This window comes from Lissotriton helveticus (genome assembly GCF_964261635.1).
Source record: "Lissotriton helveticus chromosome 1_1 unlocalized genomic scaffold, aLisHel1.1 SUPER_1_unloc_10, whole genome shotgun sequence".
In the NCBI taxonomy this organism is placed as follows: Eukaryota; Metazoa; Chordata; class Amphibia; order Caudata; family Salamandridae; genus Lissotriton; species Lissotriton helveticus.
Window position 1 is genome coordinate 2,072,784 of NW_027611649.1, and position 24,820 is coordinate 2,097,603.

Consider the following 24,820-nt stretch of genomic DNA (forward strand, 5'->3'; position numbering starts at 1 on the left):
CCTTGTGAAAAGAAATATATTGGATGACATGTCGAAAAATAAAAGTAAGAATTGGCGAACACAGAAGTAATATCAAACTCAAAAAGAACACGACCAAGTTATGTTCCCATTTTGTTGATTCAGGCCATTCTTGTGATGAGCTCCGTTGGACTGTAATTGAAATGCTCACCGACAAAACGCATAACAGTGAAAAAACATTGTTTGAAAAAGAACAGAGGTGGGTAGACCGCCTCAAAACCTGTGACCAAGGATTGAACGATTCCATACCATGGCATCAGTTTGCCAAATAAACAAATACAAGAATAAACCTGAACTGAGCAGTCCATAATTTGTTATCATTAAATTCTCCCATTTGATAATTTTTTCAATTTTTGCAAGTAATGGATGAAATCATTCTCTCCACTTCCCTGGAATTGAATTAAATTACGCATATGTATTCCACTACCATTCATAAATACTGAAATGCTTGTATACCATATCCTTGAGTAACGGATGAAATCATTGTTTCCATTTCCTATGAATATGAACAATATATTTTTTACTACCGTTCATAAACATTGAAAAGACTTCGATCCTGTTAAATGTCCCTGCAATCTGTCTCCTTAGAAACGCATAAAGTTACTCGATCGAATTTTTTTTTTTTTTTAAAAACACACCTCTTGCCTACGCTGAGCCGAGCCCCTTTAAATCCAAGCGTGCATCTGAGAAGAGACATCCGGGGGCAGAGTCAGCACAAGGCAGGAAGCATACCTACACGCGGGTAATGGCGGCGGTAATCCCAGAGACAAACCATATCGGTAAGACGCTCGAGCCTGATCTACCTAATGCTGCAATCATTCTTCAAACAGCTCTGGGCTTAGAAATAGCGGGACCCCGATGAAGTAGAAGGTACCTCCAAAACAGGTAGGACAAAACTAATTTTTTCGCTAACTATTCTCCTGTAACTGTGTTATTGACTCGCAGTGAAGCCGACACACTTGTCGTAAATGAGCAGAGTGGTTTACCCAGGCTATAACTCCTGAACCCTGACCCTATACATAACATACCCATCATAGTATACCAAGGCTAGTACTGTTGGAACCCCGCGACCTTGCTAAAACATGTGTTTTGCTAGCCACGTAGCTCAGGCAGCAGACTATCGTTCTTGGTCACTCGAGTTTTTCATGGGTATTCCACTCAACAGACATACCCGAGTAGCTCATGCACGAATGCCTGAAGGTTCCCCCACGGGGAATATACATTAGTGTTGTGTCTGTACTACTTCTGTAAGATCAGATAACACTCGAACTAATTTGCGTTATATCACATTTAAGATGATATCAAGGGCGCCACCGCATTAGTATCTCCCTCTTAATCCTTAAGCAATCCCTTCCTTAGTTATGTTCCCTGGTGATAAAAATGTTGATTCACTATTTATCAGCCCGAATTGAATGCATTTATGAAGTGTGTATTTGTCTGTGTATTTTCTCATTCCATTGCAGATTTTGGAGGAGTTGTTTTTCAGAAACAAATATCAGAAAACGACCAAAACAAAACACTACACAAATTGTGTGAGTACAAATCTTTGTTTGTTAGTCCTGACGAAAGCTCCATAGACCCCTAGGGCCCAGGGAGCTGAAACATGTCGACGATTTATGCATTATACTACTAGATCCAGTAACTTGATCTAATGAGTAGTATCAAATATATTTTTAATTCTCATTGGAAATCAACCCAACATTAAAAATTTCTCGGGTGATTTACCAATTTTTAATATTTTTTCCTTTTTTCAACAATTTATTTTCACACTTTTTTCATTCACTTCTCTGGACACTGCACCCCAGACCAGAGGCGCCTCGGGTTGAGGCTGGCAAAATCACTATTTTGGAGTACCCTATGATAACTGCCACATACTTCAATGTGGGGCGGATGAAACAGATATACCGCACTATCACTAAAACATTGAGTTTTTTGAGGATACTCTAACATACCCCTTTTTACCAATGGTCATAAGGTGTAACTAGTGTCCGTTTTTCACTTGATAAATCTACAACTTACCCTGGGGAAAGAAACGAATGTTCCAATCCCTTATCCCTCTTTTTTGATCAACTACGATAGAACCATGGCCATTACAACATGTGTCAACGCAGCCTGAGTCAGCAATATACCTACATTACTGATCTTGCACAGCTGATAAGCACAAGAAGATACAACCGAGCCAACATGCGTTTTTTAGAGATACGTCATTAGATATTGTAACTCCAAGACTCTTGGCTGATGAGGAAGGGATGGGAGGGGGGCCAGTTCTCCAGGCTAGTACTGCTAGCCCTAGAAAATCTGGCTGCCACCCATCAAGACAAATTCTGTCTTTCCTGGGTTTAATTTTAAATGGTTGAAATCCATCCAATTACAGATGAACCGCATAGTCGACTGAAAGACAGAGATTGAGCGAGGCGAATTATCAATGGTAAACAGCAGTTGTAGATCATCCGCATAGTTGAAGGTAACCATTTTCCTTTCATTCAACAACCTGATCAATGGAGGGAGGTACAGGTTAAATAAATGTGGGGAGAGTGATGAGCACTGTGGCTCCCAACACATCATTTTTTTCTTTGGAGCCTTGAGCTGGGAAAGGCAAACTGTCTGGAAACAATCTTCCTTAGTTACAGTTACACATTTGTCACAGTTGCTTATGGGTGAGAAAAAGTGAGGACAGGATCGCGTCCCTTGGACTTATCCATAGGCATCCTGTGTATACCAAATCCTCAGTTCACAACATTATCACAGCAGCAAACCTAGTACATTTAGACAACAGTATATTGGCTTTATCACCACAGCTATACATGTAAAGTACTACTACAAAGATGCACACACCATCCTTTGCTAACTTAAAATTCAGAGAGCGGGTCTCTCCTCCCTCATGCCCTCCAAAGAAAGATAGGCTCTGCTGAACTGTCATAGTGGTAGTTTCAATGAATGTAAATGTACATACTTATTATCTAAAGATAAAGTAAGTACCAACTAACTCTACACATTATGTCTGGATTTAGCATTCCATTAAGGAACACACCTTTCTGACATTAGGAGTAATAGATCATGCGGTGTCCGAGTATGGAGAGAAGTTAATGCCAACAAACATGGTAGCAATGACCCTTCTTGCTCCTCTTGCCTGTCAAATCACAAAGAAGGAGTGGTAATCCCCATAAAAATTGGTGAGACCCCATGGACCATTTGTCCCTCATTAGGGGCTCAATACAGATCCACTGCGCGATGCTTGATTCTGCATATGGACCAATCTCCACTAATATTGAGATATTTAGGACTCTAATGAGAAATATACTTCAGTACCCGCACTCAAACATACTGTTAGGTGGAGACAGGAACATTGCACCAGACCCATATCTGGACACATCTGATCACTCCACATCCAGGAACGGAGCAGACAGTTTGAGAACTGGCATCATTCTTTGAGCCCCTTGGGCAATCCCTAGCACCACTCACAGATGCGCTATTGGCCAACATCTTGCCAGCCTATCCGCTGGGCTTATTTTTTTCCCCTATATGCTGCAGCCTAAACCAGCAACTCGCCAACTACTCTCTTCAGATGTAGTCACCAACGATAGGCCTCCGGCCACACATGCAACTCAACCGGAACTACCTCAGGCTACAGGGTTGGCCATGGATGCCATACAGAAAGAGATTTTTGAAATAGGGACCATCCTTGTGACCATGGACTTAAAAAAACAACTAACTTCAACTTGCAGGTAAACTACCTACACCTGGAGGACAGTGCCTTCCACGCCCATACGTGGGCCAGAGTCTGTACCAAGTAGAATCTTAAAATGGACTGGGGCAGATACATTACCTTTTCATGTGCAAAGTCACAGACTTAGAAGACAGAGAGGAGAATATTATTTCACTTTTTGGTGCACCTCAGGGAGCAGAAGGGGAGGATGTGATGGTTTTTATCAGGACTCTTATTCCCAAGCTGTTCTAGCTCTGCCAGTTGGTATCCCTGGAATTCCATTGAGGACCCAAGGTCTGTTCTCTCTCCTAAGTCCTGTATTGTCTGCCCCATCCAATTGTTGCCTGCCTTCTCCACCATCAACATGTCAGAGCCATTAGACAAGTGGCAAAATGTGACTCAACCCCACTGCTCTTTGATGGACATCATAGTACAATCTCAGCAGATTCCTCTTCAGAACCACACACCAGACAAGTGCGGTTTCTTACTCTATGGGCCCATATGTGGTGTTGGGACATTACCTTTGAGTTAGTGGACCCGGCCTGTATGCATATCACAGTGGATTAGCAGCATAGAGAAGTGTATTTTTACATCTAAAATTGATATATGTCAAGAAAATGAATTCTAGTTATGTAAGAATTGTTTTATAATGTAGCATGCTTATATATATATATACCTTAAAACATTCATAGTTTTTTGTCCATTAGGAAAAGAACATTTTCTATTAAAAATTAGTACTCATATTTTTAAAAGATTAATATGCAGAATGTACAAGCACCCTCTCCTTTCCTACAGCTTCCAGGAGACCCACCTGTAGAGCTGAAAGTATGGTACAGGGCTTTCACTAAATATCTAGGAGCCATAGGTGGTATCAGATTCAGTGCAGAACGAAAGAGATTCATTCTGGAACACAACTTGGGCCATGAGGGCCAAGCTGTTTTGGAACATCTACCTTTACCCGAGGTGGCAGAATGTGTTGAACCACTGAATGAGTTTGATCAAGCTGTTCAAATGTTGGAAAAACAATTTGATGTAGAAAAAAGGTTAGTTGTAGCCAGACGCACATTTTTCACTAGAGAACATCAAATGTCTGAAAGTATTGTATCATACGTCGCTTCATTACGCATTTTAGCTTCTGATTGTGAGTTTGAGGGTTTCACTTCACAGCTCATTAGAGACCAAATTGTGGTTCGATGTAGAGATAAAAAAGTTCAACAAAAGTTGTTAACTTTAAAAAATCCTTCTCTTGAGGAGACGATTTCTATTGTCAAAAGTATTGAACTGTCTCAATCATCGTCGAACGAATTGAAATCAGATAAAGCTACTGTAGGAGTGGTGAATGAAGCAAAAAACGGAGTAGAAAAAAATTCTGGGTCTGAAAAGAACAGCAATGAAAGTAAAGGGAAATCGTCTTTTATTCGACAGGACAAGAAACAAATATATCTTCAAAAGAAAAATATGTGTTCAAAATGTGTTTTTTCTTCCCATTTCCCAAATTCATGCATTTGTCCTGCTAGGAATGCTTCATGTAGAAATTGTGGCAAACAAGGTCATTTTGCTAAAGTTTGTATCTCCAGGAGGAATGTCAATGCTGTATGGGAAGACAATGATAGATTGGAGAGGAATACAGAAATTGTAAGTTCAATGAGTGATTTAATGTTAGTAGTCAAGGATGATTGTGAGGAGTGTGTGGATCCTATCGTTGACATTACAGTGGATAGGAAAATCTTACAATTACTGGCAGATTCAGGGGCACGTATGACGATGATCACTGAAGAATTGTTTGGATCTGTGTGGGGTGATAGACATCTTGTACCTCCTGATAGAAGTCCAGTATCTTATGAGGGGAGAAAGATTGAATTGAAGGGGTTCTTTGAAAGTACATTATTTTTCAAAGAAAGATCCATAACAGTGAAAATGTATGTAGCGATTAAAGGTTTGAATATTCTAGGGGGGTATCACCAAGGATTATTCGGGATGACTCTTAGACCTGGTACAAAGGAACCCGTGTTCATTGTCAATGAATCAACACTCCACGATAATGTTTCAGAGTGGGCAGAGACATTTCCAAAAGTTTTTTGTGATAATCTTGGATTAATCAAAGGTTTTAAACATCTCATTAAAGTAAAGGATGGTGGCATTCCTGTAAAGCACAAGTTAAGGAATGTACCTTTGAGTGTCAGGGATGACTTAGCCAAAGAACTAGAGAAAATGTGTAAATCTGGTGTGATTGAGCCCATAGAGTCCTCTGTATGGTTAAGTCCCTTGGTCGTCGCACGAAAGAAAGATGGAAATCTCAGGGTCTGCATTGACTTACGCAGTCTTAATAAAGACATATGGGTTGATTCACACCCATTGCCCCGCATTGATGACATGGTTGCCAAATTTCAAGAGTCCAAATGGTTTTCGAAGATAGATCTATCTTCGACATATCATCAAATTGAACTGGACATGTCATCAAAACATTTAACTGCTTTTGTATCTTCCGTTGGAACATTTCAATTCTAGAGGATGCCGTTTGGGCTGGCCTCAGCGGCATCCGTTTTTCAACGTGTGATGGAAAGAGTCTTGGTGGGAGTTCAAAATACAATTGTCTTTCAAGATGACATCCTTGTGGCAGGGAAATGTAAACTTTCTCATGAAAAAAATGTGACTGAAGTTTTAAACAGGCTGCAAGAAAAAGGGATTGTTGCTAATGTGAGCAAGTGTGTTTTTGGTGTTGAATCTATTGAATATTTGGGACACCGTATATCAGGGAAAGGAATTCTACCTAGAGATGGTCTTATTGAAGCTATCGCCAATGTTCCTTCCCCTAAGACCAAGGAACAGGTTTCAACTTTCTTAGGGATGTGCGAGTTTTATTCTAAGTTCATATCTAATTTTGCATCTAAAACTGCTCATTTGCGTGAACTTTTGAAAGGAGGAACTGTCTTTCTGTGGGATCAGAAATGTCAGACTGATTTTGAAAATATCAAGAGCGAACTTAGTTCTTGCAATATTTTGACTCCTTTTGATTCTTCTTTGGAATCTATTGTTTCAGTTGATGCAAGTCTTGATGGTCTTGGTGGTATGTTGACTCAAATGAAACTTGGTGTGGAGCATACTGTGTGTTTTATTTCTAGATCATTACGTCCTAGTGAGAAGAATTATTCTGTCATTGAGAGAGAACTTCTAGCGTGTTGTTGGGCAGTAGAAAGGTTTAAACGTTTTCTCTGGGGTAGAACTTTTAAATTATTGACAGATCATAAACCTCTTATGGATGTACGTTGTTACAACGCATGCTTTTACTATGCATGCCTTTACAATGCAGGTTTTTCAACGCAAGTCGTTACAACGACTTGCGTTGGGGGGTGCTTGGATAGTGAATAGTTTAATTTACTATTCCAACTCCAGTCCCCGTGGATAGTAGGGAAGGTGTTGGATAGTAAATTAAACTATTACCTATCCTAGAGCGCCCCCAGCGCAATTCGTTGTAATGACTTGCGTTGAAAAGCCTGCATTGTAAAGGCACTGCGTGGTAAAAGTTGCATCGTAAAGGATGATTCCCCCTCTTATTCCCATTCTCAACGGCGTTGTAGTAAAAGATCATACTCCTAGAATAGCTAGATTGAGTTCTAAGCTTCTTCAATACAATTTTACTGTTGAACATATTCCTGGAGGAAAAAACATCAGACCTGATTTACTTTCCAAATTGCCGTTACCTATAGTACACAGTGATTGTGTTGGTGATGACGATGAGGAATGTTTAATCACCAGTATTGATGTCTGTAATGGAGGATGTTTTAATGAAGAGGAATAGTTTGATGCATTACTTTCTGATGTTGTTCTCAAGGAAGTAAAGAAATATATTATTCAAGGTTGGCCCAAGGAAAAACATTTAGATAATAGTCTCCAACCTTTTTCTAAAGTTGCAGAAGAGTTGTCTCTAGAAGGTGGTGAAATGATTCTACGAGTTGACAAGTTTATACCTCCTGAAAGCCTGAGAGATCGTATAATTATGGCTGGTCATGAAGAACATCTTGGGCAAACTTGCACCAAATGTTGAATTCGATCTATCTATTGGTGGCCTTCAATGGATCCTCATATAGAGAATGCAGTGGAAAATTGTTTCACTTGTTGTTCTAGTGACAAAGTGATCAAAACTGCTGTCTGTCCTAAAGTAAAAGTTGATTTGCCTTCTGGTCCGTGGATGAAATTGGCATTAGATTTTATTGGACCATTCAATGCTCTGTCTTGTAAATACAAATTTGCTCTGGTGGTAGCTGATTATTACAGCAAGTGGTGGGAAGTTTGTTTTATGGTCGACCCCAACACACATGAAGTCATCAAATTCTTGCAGAGTCTTTTTGCGAGAGAGGGGTTTCCCAAAGAATTAATGTCAGACGTCGGAGTACAGTTTGTCTCTAAAGAAATGTCTACATTCCTGAGTCAATGTGGTATTAATCATCGCCGGGTGGTGCTTTATCAACCTCAAGGAAATGGTTTTATTGAGCGCATGAATCGTATTCTGGTTGATTGTGTACAATGGGCTGTTTCTGGGAATGTTGATGTCAAAAAAGCTGTCCAAAGTATGCTTTGGGCTCATCGAACCACACCAAGTACTGAATTTGGGAAAAGTCCATTTGAGTTATTGAGGGGAAGAATTGCTACGTTTGGAATGTGCCCAGCTTGGATGAGACAGTGGGATTTGTTTTCTAAAACTTCATTGGGATGTTCGGAAATGGAAGCTAATGATAAACTGGATGATAAAAAAGGGCTGTAATCCTGAGGTGAGATCTCACGAGGAAGTGTGGGCTCATAAAATCAATGTGGGAGATTGGGTAAACATAAAGATTACTCATAATGTACCCAAAGGTTTATCAAAATTTAGTCAACCTGTGTGTGTTGATTCAGTATCAAATCATGCTATCAGAGTCAATGGGAAAAATTGGTGGAATGCATCCAGAATTTATAAAATTCCTGACAAAGTTGTACTTCAAATGGGTTTGAAATCTAATACTGTTTTACATGCTAGTAACCCTATGATCAATGACTTGGAGTCTAATGGGAGGAGAAGAAGTCCTGATAGTCATAAGACATCAGCAGAATTATCTACTCCACTGTTGAGGAGGAATAGTCGTATGAGACAGTCACCCTAGCGAATGGATTTGTAAGGTGGCATTCACCCCTGTGTGTGGATTTGTATTATATTGCATGATTTGTTCATCCAAGCATATGGATTAGTCATTTTATTTATATGTTTATTCTTATTAATTCTATTTTACTATATTTTTATTTATATAATGCTAATGCTTATTTTTATCATTATATCTTATTCTATTCCTCATTTATATTATTGTTTTATTGTAAGAAAGGGAGATATTGTAGTAATGTCAGCCATGTCTATGATGTATTAATGTTCTGTTATCACCAGGTTGGCCATTACCTTGGTGATAGAATGTATGTATTCAATGCTTCTGGGACTGTTAGTTTATTCCCTGGAAGCTGAGGAGTTGGACGGTATTAAATGACTGTTTCTCCACCAACTCTTGTGTTTGTGGTCACTTCAATATCCTATACAGGATCTGCATGTTCGGATAACTTAAACTGTGGGTTTAGTGGCAGACTGGTTCCGAGCTCCCACATCAGGTATATTAGCCTGTTTGCATAAGCTAGCTCACAGTGCCACTAAAAACCTGCGTTCTGAATGCAGTGTCATATCCAGGTAAAAGTCAGTCCCTAAGAACCATTATGCATATAATGTAGGGAAGGATATAGGTGAAAGGTTGCAGTCTTATATAACAGGACTGAAGGCTACTCTCCACAGCTGCCGCTTAGAGAGTTTTTTTAAGGTTGCCTAAAACCACTAAAACCACTATAAGGGTTGTCTGGACTGGTGCTGGTTGCCCACTTGCATGCGTGTGCATCATATACCAAGCCAACCTCTCACACTATGTCACAGAAGTGTCACAATGTACCAACCTTGCAAATCCCTTCTGTCACAACTATCAGTCACACACTGCATGTCCCCTGCCCATTCCATCGGTTCCACATGACTAAATCACAGACTGCATGTCCCTGCACAACCTCTCCTTTACAGATGTCAGTATCATAGACAGTGCATATTCTAAACATCCCCTCTTTAAAAGGTGTTGGAGTCACAGACTGCCCAGACTGCACAATCTCTCAGTTGCAGATATTGAATTCATAACCTCTAATTCCCCTGCACATCCCCGATGTTATAAATGTTGGAATCACAGACTGCGCATACCCTGTGCATCCCCAATGTCAGAGTTACAGACTCTACGTGCCCTGCATGCCCCTCTGTTAAGGAGCATGCCCTGCACACTCCCTGGGGTATAGATGTGGTAGTCACAGACTGCATCTACCCTGCACCCTACCTGTATAACAGATGTCAGAGTCCGAACACACTCTCGTACATACCTTCCACATCCCCTCTGTTGCAGAAGTCAGAGTCACAGCATGTTCTACTGAGCCACACAGATATCACCGAGTTTAGTAATGAGACCTTTCTTCCACAGACTGCTTGTTTGGAGGGATTCAGACAGCCCTTGAATGCAGTTACAATAACATTACCCCCTGTTGGAACAAATGCATGATTTCATTTAATAAAAAACAGATATCAGTATGAGTTCCTGAGCAGACATGGTTACCGTGCAGGAATCTGGATGAAACAGCCAAACCAAGAAAAAGCATGGGTTTGATGTGGTAAAATAGCTTCATTTCAGTGTTTATCCACAAAATGTCATTTTTAAGTAGAGAGAAATATCCCTCCTGAATTGTTTTTAAATGGGGTGTTACACTTTTCCCCTCCCATAAGTTTGTTCCACAATTCTAAATCACTTTCAACAGCTCCAGGTAGATTTCCAACCCATCAATGTATGCCCGCTGTGCCACTCCATACAAAAGTCTGTTCAATGCAAATCAGTACTAAGCTAATACCCATGAGAACAATCCATCTCAAACTACCAGGCAAGGCACTCTCCAGAAGGGAACACAAGCAACGCAGACTTGTTACACCACTATTAGACCTCTTTACTGAGTTGTAGCTTAGCGTAGGGGCCTGTGGCACAGTGCGCAAGGGAACCAGGTAGGAATGTATGCCAGCCAGCACGTTACACAATCATTTGTTACCATTTGGTCACAATGGAAGGGCATTCTGAGGGTACAGAGGAAGCTAGCAACCAGCCTGTAAATAGCCATAATTAGTTCCTAATTTGTGCTGGTGTTCTCTGGTGCTTGCCACCGACTTATTTCATAACAGCAGCACATATTTATGACAACCCACCACATGGTGAAGCTGTTAGTCTATTTTTAAAAAGCACATGAGCAAAGTGTTTAACAATTGAATATAGGATTTGTAAAATAATAATACCAGGGTGCTTGCTCCGGCCCTTCTTACAGCTTTGGTTCACCTAGTATTATGCCACTGTCATACTTTTACAACTGTAATGGTATGTAGGCTCTTCACACTATAATCCCCTCTTCCTTTGCCCACTTACATTCCACTTAATGCTAGAACACTCCTCGGAGTCGCCTTGAGCTCAAGAAATCTCACTATTCATTAATGTGTTTATTTATTCATTCATTCATGTAGGTGTGCCATTGGTACAAGGATCTGGCAGCGCTGACAAGGACCACAGGTGGTGCAAGCTGCAGTGGCCTCCTAAGAAATATCTTGGGCACTGGCAAATATTATTTTACAAATTAATCACTGGCCACAATGTGGAGGATTGAGTTGTGCTACAGATATGTGGTATGTGGCACTCACCCAGTGTGTTGTTCTCCAGCCCTTTGACGCAGTGAGTGACGTCAGGAGAGCATTGCATGAAGATTCCTGAGCATTGGGTGGTGCCGAGAGCAAAACACTGCTCACAAAGTAGGCAATCTGCTGGAAAAAGAGATGCAATCTAGAGATCTGAGTGAAATTGTGCTTTTCTTTCAAACATAGAGAAATACGTCTAAAAAATAAGTATTTTGCTTTAGCCTTAGAGCGGGGCACATTCACAGTTTGCATGGAAATTTCTTAGGACTAAGGAAAAGAGAAGAAAGTTCTGGTACTCCGTGGTACAAAATATAACAGAAAATAGGTAATGCATCAGGGAGTTTCAGTTGTTTGGAGAGTACAACAATTAAGTAATGTAAGCAAAAAAGGGTACTTAGGGAGAAATGACCTAAAACTGAGGCAGAAGGATAACAATATGTACGTGCATCACTCTAATTTTTTTATTTTATCCAGCATTTCCAATTATGTATGTGTGCTATAAAGAACAATATTTTAAAAACATATGTGTAAGAACAAGAATTTTGTAGTGGAAGGGTACACTTCCAGTCCAAAACCCATGTGGTACATTACATAGATGGGGCTTGATAATTTGCCTAGAGAACAACATTTGATGAGCTGTGTTGTGTCAAGGAGAGAGAACAGAAGAGCACCTTTTTGAACATATTGAGCCATATTATCAAGAACAGCGATAACATTATCGCCGCTTTAGCTGCTGGAAACTGCCGCTAAAGCGGCGATAAGGGGATTGATAATATGCCCTTGTGAATTCCCATTGAAGCCCAGGTTCTGGTGTGAATGGCATCACACCTGGGCTTCTATGGGAATTATAACACAACAAATAGAAGAGTGTCCCCTTGAGGTTCGTTACAACCTCTGTTCTATGTGGTGCATATATTGTACCCCAAATTTGGGACAACCTTTGTCCTTAGAAGACCCCTCACTCTATTTACTTCTATGAGAATTCACAAGGGCATATTACCAAGCCACTTATCAACACTTTAGCAGCAGTTTCCTGCCGCTAAAGCGGCGATAATGTTATCCCCGTTCTTGATAATATGGCCCATTGTGTTTTTCTCTCTGCCTATGCTGGAGCACTTTTGTCACACGGGTTTTGGACCTTCCACTACAAAATTCTGTGCTTACACATATTTTTTTTGAATATTGTTTATTAGAGCACACATGCAAAGTTGGAAATGCTGGATAAAAGAAAAAAGTTAGAGTGTGTACCTGGGAGTGTGTCGAAATACTATGCCTTGCCAAGCAAGACAGATTGAGGAGAAATATGTTTTTTTCCCTTAGGTATTTCCTCTTTTCATATGTGCTGCACTCTGCAGCACACACAGAAAGAGGAAAATGCATCTAAAGATTGTTTTTGTGAAGGAAGGTTATGCTTCCTGCACAAAAACAATCCTGCCTGTAGCACAGGCATCTTTTCATTATGGTGCAAGGGTGAATGCGACTGCTTAAGATGCAAGGGTGAATGGCGACTGCTTAAGATAAAGGGGATCACCATATTCTGCTGAGATCAGACATGGTGCTCTAGGCATACAAACAGTGATCGTGGTACACCGCCTGTATTTCTTGATGTGCACACCATAGCACAACTGATTTAAACTGAATATTACTATATGGCCATACTTCGTGGAGGCAGCACAAGTGTCTTACAGTGAGCGCTGTATGGAGGGGTCGTCTCCTGGGCGGGAAGGCTCACGCTCTCCTCAGCGCAGCAAGTAGTGCCAGCTGCATTGTTTAGGCCTTTTACAGCTGCACAGCAAGTAGTGCCAGCTGCACCGTTTAGGCCTTTTCGCAGCTGCGCAGCAAGTAGTGCCAGCTGCACCATTTAGGCCTTTTACAGCTGCGCAGCAAGTAGTGCCAGCTGCACCGTTTAGGCCTTTTCGCAGCTGCGCAGCAAGTAGTGCCAGCTGCACCATTTAGGCCTTTTACAGCTGCGCAGCAAGTAGTGCCAGCTGCTCCATTTAGGCCTCTTACAGCTGTGCTGAAAGGAGTGCCAGCTGCACCGTTTAGGAACACTTATTCCATGGGGATATTTCTGTTTAAGTTAAGACTCTCGCTGCATTGGCAGAAACCTTGACATTATGATTTCAGGGCATTTGAGTCCCTCTGAGATGGCCAATTGGCCAGGGAGACTGCAAGGTTTGTACAGAGCCAGGCCCCTTTTTTAAGTATATGTGGTGCTAGGAAATGCTTTTCATGTTGTAGGATTTACTCACCCTGTTCTGAGCACCTCTAAAGGTGGCCTTATGCAGGCTGATGCTAAGTACAGTGATCACCAGTGGTCATTGGGTGTTCGCTTGTCTAATTGTGCTTCGTGATGGTTCTGACAGTGGTCCAGTTGGTCCCATCATATGTAAACATTTCCCTTGTAAGTATTATCTTATGCCAGTTGGCTTCATGTATACCTTGTTGAAGGGCCCAACAAATACCCACCTCTCTTTCCGGACGGCACATTAGTTCAGATTTCCTCTTCCGACATCTGTAATATGTGTCCCCTTTTAGTCCGTATACCTCTCCTCACCACCGCTTTCCTAGTAGCACCCTTCTCCTATCCCCCCTGCACTCCTTCTCCTCATTTTCCCAACATGGCCACCACTCGAGTTAAGGCAGGACTTAATTGCTATAAAATCATTTATCCTCCCGGCCAGACTAAAGCTTCAGTAAAACGATTGAAGCATAACACTATTGAACGTTTCCCTGATTCCCTATTTGTTGATCAATTTTACAATGGTCGTTTTGGAAGGTGCAAAAACGATTTCATTTTCTTCACTCACAACACCCCCTCCTGGTCCACCAGCCTATATAATTCCCTTAACGTCACCTCCTCCTCCTCTATCCCTCATGGGAAACAACTAAAGATTTCCCCCTCTGCGTATTTCAATGGATCCCTCACCATCTCAATCTATAACAATGGTACTGTCATGATCCAAGGCAAAGACACCTGTCTCTCTCTCTTTGACCACCTCTTCCCCTCCCTACTCCCCTCCCCTGCAACCGGGTTTTCCCCTGACTCCCCATCTAGCTCCACACATTACTCCCTTTCTCCACCCCCAACCCCCCTACACTCCAATAGGTTGTGCCCTCGGGAGACACAGGTCGGCCCTCTTCCCTCCCCCTCCCTTGTGCCCTCCTCTCCCTTTCCTCCCATTTCACAGTATGCCCCCCCCTTCATCACGTCAGCCGTACCAATAGCTAATACGCGCCTCGCCCAATCTGCACCGTCCCGGCACTCCAATCTCATCTCCTTCCCCCTATTCCTACCTGCAACTCCCTTTTTTAGTCCACCCTCCTCCCCAGCTAACTTTCCTTTTGCTCCCCTTATTCCGCCCTCTCCCCCTCTTCTCTACCCCCTCCTCCCCTCGCTTCTTACCCCGATTTCTCCACATTCCCATTGCATTCCTCTCCTTCCCCCCACTCTGCCAGCTATGCTGTGCTACCCCCTTTCCCCCCTTGGTAACCCTTTCCATCTCCCCCCATCGGGCCCAGCTGAACCATTTCCTTTCTTCAACTTCCCCTTCTCCCAACCCCCCTCACTCTGCCAGCAGCCCGTTCCCTCGCAGCCACCTAACCTAGCCAACAGGACCTCTCCTACCACCTCCCCTCTTGTCCCCCCAAACCTGCTACACTCCTATGACATCTCGCAGTCCTCCCCTCTCCCTTTCCTCCACCGCCCTGATCGGCACCCATCTCCCCCTAAATATGTCCTTCCACCATCAACTTCACCCCCTCCTTCTGCCTTCAAGACACCCAACCTTCCGTGCTCTGCCCTACTCTCTCTTGAAAATAAGCTAGACTCTCTTATCACCTCCATCTCCCAGCTTGCAGCTTCCATTTCACTCTTAAGCTCCAAGATTTCCACGTTCCCATTCTCCTCAACTCCTTTGGAAAACTCTCATCTTCCCACGAGATGCACCTCGTCCCCTCACCCTATCATAGCCAAGCATAACCTGTCGTCCGCAAACATCCTCCACTCACACAATCCCTTTAATGCCACCCTTATGCAACTTGCATCTCCGAGTAACCCAACTATCTACTCTATTCCGACCATCTCTTCTGTCAGAACCAAGCATCCACCTAAACCCTCCCGTGCACCCCCATATAAGCACAATATCCCTATCACCCTTCTTAGCCCTAGTGCCCCGTCACCAAAACAGTCTCAACAGAGCTGCAATGTCTGCTCCACAACTGCAGATCTGCAATTAAACACAAACTCAAAATCTCTGATACCATCACCCACCACAATATTGACATGTTCTTTCTAACAGAGACCTGGTTCAACGATACCTCTCACTCTTTGTTTGATCTCCTATTACCCACTGGCTATTCTATTTTTTGGAATGACAGACCTATCAAAGTTGGGGGAGGTGTTGCAGTCATTTTTAGAAACTCCCTTCAACTTAAGGCTTCTCCCTTCAGCGCCTTCCGCACTTTTGAATGTCTTTCTCTTGAGCTTCAACTACACCAGCGCTCACCCCTCAGATTCCATGTCATCTACTGCCCACCTGGCAGCGGCCCTTCGTTTATGGTGGAACTCACTGACTTCATCAGCGACCAATACTCGCAAAGTGGCAATCAGACCTTCGTGGGTGACTTCAATCTCCACGGGGGCTCACTGCAAGACTCTTCCGCGAACTTGCTGGCCTCCTTCCTCTCTACAAACGATGTTATCCAACACTGCACAGAATCAACACACTCTAAGGGCTTAATCCTTGTCATTTCTCAAGCAGGCATGCTTTCTATCGCTACCCCTATTCACGTAGACTGGTCTGACCACCTCCTCATCCCATTCTCTCTTCACCTAGCACACTCTATAAATCTTGACCAACCCAAGAGGACTACCTCCTGGTTTCGTGGCACTAAAAATGTTGACACCGTTTCCCTCTGTGACTTCCAAGGCTAGACCCGAACCTAGATTTTGACAATCTCACCTCCCAATGCCTCTCAGTCCTTGCAGTCGAAATCAAGAACGTCGCTCCTCTCCAAAGCAAAAAGAAAAGGCCCATTCCCTCAGCACCTTGGTTCAACAAATCCCTCTATGAAGAAAGGAAGCACCTAAGACTCCTGAAGAACCAATGGAGGCTAGCGCCCTCCACCGATAATCTGGCCACGCTTCGTTCAGCAAGATCCAAGTACCATAAACACATCTTCCTTGGGAAAGCTGCACACTACAGAACCCTTCTTGACTCAGCCAAAAATAGACCCAAAAACGTTTTGATCTCATCAAGAATACTAACTGCTCTCCCCCAACCTCCAAGTTGGAGGATTCTATAAAGAAAGCTGCGGATTTCAATGTATTCTTTGACGAAAAAGTGAAATCACTGGTGGATCAGGTCGCTCATCCTACCCCTCAAGAGGAGCGCAAATCACTAACCACTTGGCAGAACTTCGACCCCATCTCTGAAGATGTCCTCCTCAAGTGCATCCTCGAAACAAAGCCCTCCAACCATTCTCTTGACCCCATCCCTAGTGCCATTGCCATTGACTTCTATTCTCATTCTCTTTCCTATTCGACCACTCTGGTCAACCTCTCCCTCTGTCAAAGCTCCCTTCCTGTTCCCTTCAAAACTGGGCAGGTCACCCCTCTGCTTAAAAAACCCACTGTTGATGCTAATGACCTCAACAACTTCCGCCCCATCACTAACCTACCCTTTCTTGCGAAGATCACAGAAAGATGTGTTGCGAAACAGCTCTCTCGTCATATCAAGGACAATGATCTTCTTGACAATTTTCAGTCCGGCTTCATCCAAAACTGCAGCACTGAAACAGCTCTGCTGCAAGTGATTGATGACACGCTGCGGATACTCGATTCGGGGGGGGTCTTGTCTTCTAATTCTCCTTGACCTTTCTGCAGCCTTTGACACTGTCAATCACAACACCCTCCTTAACACTCTTCAACAGAGAATGGGCATGGAGGGCACTGTACTTAAATGGTTTGCGTCCTACCACTCTGATAGATCCCAAATGATCAAAATAGCGGACAGTCTTTCATCTCCTTTGGCGGTGGGTCAAGGTGTTCCTCAAGGCTCTATACTTGCACCCACATTGTTCAATCTCTATTTGGTACCACTGGGAAATCTCCTAAGTAATTCCGGGGTTCACTATCATCTCTACGCAGATGACACTCAAATCTACCTCAAGGTTGCCTCCACCCACGATCTCTCTGTCCTAAGCTCTACTCTGGACTCCATTCAAAACTGGATGTCAACACATCAACTGATTCTGAATCCCTCCAAAACTGAATTCCTCCTCCTCTCTTCCTCACTTTCTCATCCCCCGGTTCAATCATGGATGGACCAGATGAATCTACTGAACAATAAACCCATCATTGTCGACAGCGCAAAATCCCTTGGAGTCATACTCGACACTAAACTCAATCTACTCTCCCACATTAATTCAATTGCAAAGTCTGCTCAATACCAACTGCGCTTTCTTTGGGGGATCCGTCGCTTCTTCCCGGAGCATGACCTTAAAACCCTGGTTCAATCGCTGGTCCTCTCCAGACTGGACTACTGCTATTCTCTACTTACTGACCTCCCCAAATCCCACCTGTCCCCCCTTAAGTCTGTTCTCCATTCAGCAGCTCGCTTAATTTATGGGGCCCAAAGAACCGACCACATCACACCCTTGTTATCCACCCTCCGCTGGCTTCCCATCGAGGCTAGAGCTATCTACAAGACTGCCTGTATCACCCACAAAGCCCTGCACTCCTCCTCTCCTCCCTACCTGGCGAATAAACTGAAACTCTCGGGAGGCTCTAGATCATCACGAAATGCGGAAAAGCTACTGCTTGAACTTCCCACTTTCAAGAAGGAAAGAACAATGGCCCAATCCTTTTCAGGCAACGCAGTGAGAATCTGGAACTCCCTTCTGCCGGAGCTCCGGACCATCGCCTCCTCCCAGGCCTTCAAAACTGACCTCAAAGTTCTTCTCCTTCAAAGACGCGTCCAAAGTTAATTCATGCCCTCTATTATCTGAAGGAAGACCTTTTTAGTTCCTAGTGTGTTCTTGGGGTTTGATAGACTGCCATTTATTGCAGTACTACCCTTTACCTGTGTTTGGTACTCTTTTGTAACATGCACACGTCACTTTTCTCTTGTAACACACTGTTTGCTACCTCTTGCTTTTTGTTTACTTTCGATACTTGCACAAGTGCCACCATTGCCAATGTAACGTTGGTTCTTGTGTTTGAGTGTCCTCCATTTATTGCAGTATTATACCTCCACTTGTACATTGTACGCTCTTGTAACCTGCGCCCTTGTCACTTTTTTCCTCAGGCAATGCACCGTTTGCTACCTCTTGTACTTTGTTCACTCACGATTGTCACTTTTGCCTCATGTAATGATGTAATGTAACTTTTGCTTTTGTAATTTTTCACTTGTAATGTTCTCATGTATCAGTTCTGTTCCGATTGTGAAGCGCTCTGACACCTTTGGGTAAAGTCCACGCTATATAAAAACGCATAAATAAATAAATAAAATAAACTACATAGCCTGCATAGATCTAGGATGCTCACAATGCCAGAAGAAGGAGCAGAAATGTTTAAGTCTTTCATAAATAAGGAGCTTTTCTTCTCCCTCACACAGTGCACCTTTTTTGCTGCCTTGGGTTGCATGACAGTTTAGTAAATCTGTCCCTAAATCTTCTTTTAATATAAACAATATATCAGAATTAAAAAAAAAAAACTATATGTAATGATGCAGGTATTATCACACTAAGGATGTTCAGGTATTTGGACCCTGACCCAGTTATGAGAAAAGTATATTATTTCAGTTATTCTAAGTAAAGCAGAGAGAGCATTTGTCTCTTAGTTAGAACAACATGCACAGATACAAGTCAGTTCCCGGATGTCACCTCTCTTTTCTTTTTTTTTACCTTTGTCTTATAAGCACAGCATATGTTACCAGATAAAAATTAAATGTAAAGACATCTTTATTGCTAAATTCACATTCTAAACTCCAGCATGGTTATATTGAGAGTGCAGAGAAGAACAAGGAGTAAAGACTCAAATGTCTTCCCTAATTGAATGAAAGAAACCAATGAAAATGAACTCTCTACCAAAATTTAAAACATCTTGAGACGCCCCTCGCTGAAGTGAGATGAAATGTCCTATTTACGTGTTTAAAAGTACCCTCAAAGACTAACACATTTTAGTAGAGTGCTTTGTCACAGAGTTCCCATTTCTTGGTTGTGTTGTGACACCAGAATGTCAGGCTAGTTTGTTTTTGCAGGGATCAGAGGATTAAAATTACCTGAAGTTTACCTACCACTCAATTTAATATTGGAAAATGTGGGTAAGATTAAAAACATAGCTGGGTATGATATATCAACAAACTAAAAATAAAACATAAAATGTGTTTTCTTATGAACATAGAGTATGGATGAGCTCATCTTAAATTGAAAGTCATACTCTGAATTATTGGAACCGAATCAGTATCACAGAATTCAAGCAGTATTCTTGGCCATTTTTTTCAATTCCTAAAAATCTGAAATCCGCTCTGATGCAGCTAGTAAACATACTGTCATAGATTTCCAGTTTTTAAGAACTCACGTTCACAGTTTTAAAAATAAATGAAAGGTATGAAGTAAATATGAAAAGAAAAAATATGTTGGTGAACATCTAATGGTCACCATGACAACAGGTGCCCTGAAGTCGATTAGGATCATTCTTCCAATGCAACTCTTACATTGTATATGATCAATATTGGAAACACAATCCTCATAATGTTAATAATAATTAACATTCGTTAAAGAAATCTAAAGATCCTTGGTTTCTATGAGGTCATTAGATTGCATTTTTATAGAAAGGGCAAGTCCCAAGGTAAAGAACTCAAAACCGTAGCAAGGTCCAGCCTGTCCGAATTTCAAGCAGAACCTGAGGTATACCCTCGAAAGAATACAAGTCATTCCAATACATTTTACCTAAAGCTCCTCCTAATGTTTGTGGGGGGCTGTCCTTGGCATTTACAGGTTGTCTAAAATTGAGATAAAGAATGAACAATAGAGGAAAAGACAGAAACAAGGAAAAAGGGCAATGATATGATAGAAGATAAAGACAGCCGGGGACATTTAAACTTACAGCAGATTTCTGGAGTGAATTAAGCTCTGTCCTGATCATTACTCTCTTAATATCTATGTGCACCTTTGTGTATGCTCCCAACAATCAAGACTGTACAAGGGCATGACCATCTTACCTCCAGTTATCAGTGCCTGGAGCATGACGACAGCCGCAAGTATGCCCCTCATGGTGCCAGCAGAGTAAGGAGTAGGGGATGGAGTCTCGAACCTGGATCACTTGCTTGTGCCTTCTGCACATCTCATGCTCAGAGCATGCCTTTTATACTCTCACAGAAGGGGTTGGGGCACAGGATACCTGAGTTATGTTCACAGGATGTGGCTGAACTCTTTGTGTGTGACTAGGAGCACTTCTCTGATTGCTAGCATCATCCCATAGAAATATATTAAAACAAACTGTATGAAATGATGTACCGCAGATTTATTGAGTAAATACCAAATTGTACTGAGGCCATGATTATAAGTGCTAAGCTCAATTCCAATACCACCAACATATATAAATATGTATAGGAGTCACAGTTATGAATCATCTATTTAGGGGTATTTACAAAGTGGTTGAGTATTTTCTGGCTCAATCAATCAATCGGTCAATCAATCAATCAATCAATCAGGCATTTATAAAGCCCAGCAAATCACCTGTAAGGGTCTTGAAGCCTTGAAGATATTGACTGCTGCATGGTTGTTTGCTTAATTGAACATCCAGGTATTTCGATCTTTTCTGAATTGCTGAAGTGGTCATTAAATGCAGGGGAAGGTTTTTCCATGTCTTGACCACCAGGTGCGATAAAGATCGTCCTCTGTTTTTGCTTTTGCATATCCGGACACTGTCTGCTAGGAACAGGAAAGCCGATATGAGGTATCTTTGTGGCAGGTGGGATGCCAGGTGGTTTTTGATGCATGCTGGTCCTACGTTGTGCAGGGCATTGTATGCGTGGGGCAGCATCTTGCACTGGCATCTCTTCTTGATGGTTATATTCCTCTGTATGATTGTTATATGCTCCTGCTCCTGGACCAACTAAAGGTAATTTATTAGGACAAATCCCTCATATTTGATATACCTGAAGTAGTGTGGGGTGAGGCTGAGGGTAGTGGGAGCAGAGGACCCCAGGACCCCAGGAAACTGGTATACCGCTACCAGACATAGGAACCGATGCTGAGTGCGCAGGGCACACTCCCATGAACTGGACAGTCCCCCATGGGACAATTGCCTTCACGGTCTGTGGTGCAGATTATGCTTGATGCGGTAGCTCTCAACACAATGTTAACTTCCTAAGACCATCCACCTTGACCCAAGGTAATGAACATTCAGAGGCATGACCATACTGACATTGAGACTAAGTGGCAATAGTAGGGGATGATTGGCATCCATGCACTGATTTGTTTCAGTTATTTTTGTTTTTGTTTGTGTTCATGTGTGTTTTGAGCAGGGTTTTGGGAGAATAGGGATCACTGGGTAAGGGGGTCAAACAGTAGTGGGGCACACACCTCAGGTTAGCACACTTGGCTTTGGCCCCCAGTTGAATCACAACAAATACTTCTTGTTAAAGAAGTTTAGCAAAGAGAAAATTGTGCAAGGGGATGGAGCTGATATATATTTTCTGCACATTGGTTTAGCCATGCTACTCTCCTGCCTGCCATTTGTTTCAATGCCGGCTGATGAATACACAGACTCACAGCCCCTTGGGAAAACTCACTGCCCTTTCATAAGATGTTAATAGCATGTTGGATAAGAGCAAGAGAGGGCAGTCTTAAAGGCGGCACTCAATTCAATTCAATTCAAGAATCTTTATTCGTGATTAAAAAACACCATAAAAGTACTTGTATATATACATAAATTTAAAAAAAACATTAAATATTAATCAAGATCCTTGTACATAGTTAATACAATTAAAATACCAACGTACAATGCCATGAAGATAAAAAACAACAGACTCAAGCCTTTCAGTCCTCTCCTCTCGTCATCCTTAATCGGACTGCAACCTTGATAAAATTCATGATACTACACAAGGTTAATGAGGCTTTTTGCAAAAAGACTAGTGCATCCCTGGCATGTTCCAGTTGGGCTTTTTTTAAAATATTAACAAGAAATCTACGCCTAGGCATAGAAAAATAGGGACAAAGCAAGACAAAGTGAAGGGAATCCTGCGGGGACCGATTATCGCAGCTGCAGGGTCCCTTCTGCTCAATTGACGAGGTGAAACCTGTCGGTGTAGCCAACATAAAAGGAAGCAAATTCAATCTAAAACGGCACATAAGGAATCTATCCTGCATATTATGCACAAGAAATAAATAAGGCTCCATACCCTCCACACTCTTCACCAAATTATGAGCCCTCACAGATTTTTTCACTCCTTCAGCATCAGCTCGGCATTGGGTTTTCCGCTCTCGGAAAATTTCCCCTACTTGCTTCTTATGCTGTGCTGAAATGGATACAGGGTTCGTGAAGAGATTTCCAAACCCTAAATCCTCTAGGGTGTTTTTCACATACTTTAGCCAGGGGATGCGCATACAGTAAGTCCTACCTAGGCAGTCCAAAAGAATTTCTCTGCTTAAATGTGCATCAGGATTGGTCCATATTTTTAACCAGGCCACAATTGGCCTGAGTTTTAACATGTCATCCAGGTATGGCCTCCCTAGCTCCCTGTGGGCTATGAGTCCGGGGGTACTGGGTGGTGCCCTCAGGATCGATTTCAGATATCTATTTTCTTCCTGTTGGATTCTGGTGGTGTTCACAAAGCCCCAGACTTCTGCCCCATAAGTTACTTTGGAGCATGTTATGGAGCTATACAAGTTCATCACTTGTTCCGGGCTCCATCTGCCCAGTCTCCTACCGTATCCGGCTATTGCCCCATTAGTTGCAATCATTTTGCTACAACGTTCCACCACCAGGGAGTTAAATTGTAAAGCACCATCAAAGGTTACCCCAAGGTAGGAGAACGTTTTAACCTGCTCCAAACTGTGAGTGCCTATTGTGTAACTGGGTTTGGAGGAGGGTTTTTTGCCGGCCAGTAGCACGTATGATTTACCTAAGTTGACAGATAGATCCAGGTTACTCATGAACTCAACGAACCCATCAATTAAAATTTGTAGGCTTCGAGGTGTTCTTGCAAGTAAGACCGCGTCATCTGCATAAAGCAGGACTGGAATATGACGCGTCCCGACACTTGGGGAATCTGCCTTTAGACCCAGAAGGAACCGCTCCAGGTTATTAATATAAAGGGAGAACAAAAAAGGGGCAAGAATACAACCTTGTCTGACTCCGCTCTTACATGGAAAGGAATCAGACAGTCCTCCCTCCCTATTAAATCTGACCTTGGCCGTGGTGTCATTGTGCAGTTCCCTTAATATAGTAATTAGGCCACTCTCGATCCCCATACCTGACATCATATCCCACAACTTTCCTCTGTTGACGTGGTCGAATGCTGCTGCCAAATCCATGAATCCCATATAAATGGGTTCGTCACTAGCCAGGGTATATTTGGCAGTCAGCATGTATAGGTTCAGGCATTGGTCGCTAGTTGACCTCCCTGACCTAAACCCGTATTGAGTGTCCGAGAGGATGTTATTCTCTTCGGCCCACTCGGACAGTCTACTAAGAATTGCCCTACCTAAAAGTTTGGCCGATACGTCAATCAGGGAAATAGGCCGATAACACTTAGGATCGTCCCTATTGCCCTTTTTGAAGATTGGCACAATAATCGCTTTAGACCAGGAAGGTGGGAGACCGCAGGTGATGGCAGTGTTTATGACCCTAGTCATCAGGGGGGCCCATAATTCTATATTACTAAGAAACAGGTCAGGAGGAATTCCATCCGGCCCCGGGGCTTTATTTTTGGTTAAACCCTCCATCCCTGCCGTAATCTCCTTGAGAGTAAATACTACAGGGGAAACCTGACTTGGGGTTACCGATGACTCCACATGGGTGCCAGGCTTGTGGTTATATAAACCCGTGAAGTGAGAGACCCACTGCTCCGGGAGGATGTTAGCCCCTATCTCAGGGGAATCATTTTCTTGAAAGGTCGGTTTGTTAATAATTCTCCAAAACCCCGCTAGGTCCTTTCTTTCCCCTGCCTCTCTTAGATCGGCCCATGCTTCTGCCTGTAGAGCAAGTTTCCTCCTTTTGGTCTCCTTTTTGTACTTTTCTCTACACAGCCTAATGTTTTGAGGGTCCCTTGGTTTCATCTTAAGGGCACATTTCAATTCCCTCAACGCCTTGGAGCAAT

At 42.6% G+C, this 24,820-nt stretch overlaps 1 protein-coding gene and 1 long non-coding RNA gene across 3 annotated transcripts in view; one reads left to right on the forward strand and one right to left on the reverse strand.

The window, feature by feature from the left end:
* Window positions 1–24,820, forward strand: part of LOC144805440 (uncharacterized) — a 947,065-nt gene that overhangs the window by 389,595 nt on the left and 532,650 nt on the right.
* LOC144805453 (uncharacterized) lies at window positions 10,154–20,820 on the reverse strand. 2 transcript variants are annotated; one of them, XR_013605520.1, is made up of 3 exons: window positions 20,717–20,820; window positions 11,496–11,612; window positions 10,154–10,303 (listed from the first exon to the last, which is right to left on the reverse strand). It is a non-coding gene; the product is annotated as an uncharacterized LOC144805453 (long non-coding RNA). The 2 variants fall into 2 exon arrangements; XR_013605521.1 differs by having other exon boundaries at window positions 11,496–11,615.